This window comes from Pteropus alecto, unplaced genomic scaffold (genome assembly GCF_000325575.1).
Source record: "Pteropus alecto unplaced genomic scaffold, ASM32557v1 scaffold7, whole genome shotgun sequence".
Taxonomy (NCBI): domain Eukaryota; kingdom Metazoa; phylum Chordata; class Mammalia; order Chiroptera; family Pteropodidae; genus Pteropus; species Pteropus alecto.
In genome coordinates, this window is record NW_006494614.1 from 63,939,580 (window position 1) to 63,940,359 (window position 780).

Sequence of the window (780 nt, forward strand, 5' to 3'; positions counted from 1 at the left end):
AAGCTAATTCAGCTTGGTGCTCTCTGGGTTGGCTTCCCTTCTGTTATCCTGATTCTTCACTAAAATCTTATGTGATCAGTTTGGCTTAGCTACAGACAAAAGAAGAGCCATCCTGAAGGTTGGCAGGGAGGTGGCAGCACTGACCAGCAAGATGCATTGGAGCATTTCAGGGCAAAGAGCTAAGACCGTTAGGCCCACCAGGCTCTGTGTACTGGGCTCCAAGGTGACCCAGTTTGGGAGTGGCAGACAGGTCTCCCACTGTAATCATCATTTGAAGGAAGAAAAAAGAAACGACCTCTTAGTTTTTAACTCCTGGGAACCAACTACCTTGCTCACCTTGTCAAAGATATATTAAGCTACTTACTATTATCAAGGAAATGTGAAATGCTAAGGGGACTCGAATATCATCAAAAAGATAACCTACTATGGAAAACTGCTGTGCAGTGTCTACTGGCACGAAGGCTGACAACATATATACCACTCCTCAGTACGCACTCACCAGAAATATATACAGACATCCACTAATGTTCATAGAAGCACTACTCATAAGAGCCCCAAACTGGAAACAACCAAATAGCTATCATCAGTAAAATGAATAAGTAATTGGATGGAGTAGTTGTCCAATGAGACATTATACAGCAATAGGAATGAACTGCTATGTACAATAACTGGAGTCTCAAAAACCCCCCAAAATACATACTATATTGTAAAATTCATTGAATCTTCAGAATAGGCAAAACTAATCTAACATTATTTTCTAAGATTTAATCTACTCTTGGA

General features: G+C 40.5%; 1 protein-coding gene across 1 annotated transcript in view; it reads right to left on the reverse strand.

Annotated features, from left to right (window-relative positions):
* CEP89 (centrosomal protein 89) overlaps positions 1–780 on the reverse strand; it is a 74,371-nt gene that overhangs the window by 55,990 nt on the left and 17,601 nt on the right. The window lies entirely within an intron of this gene.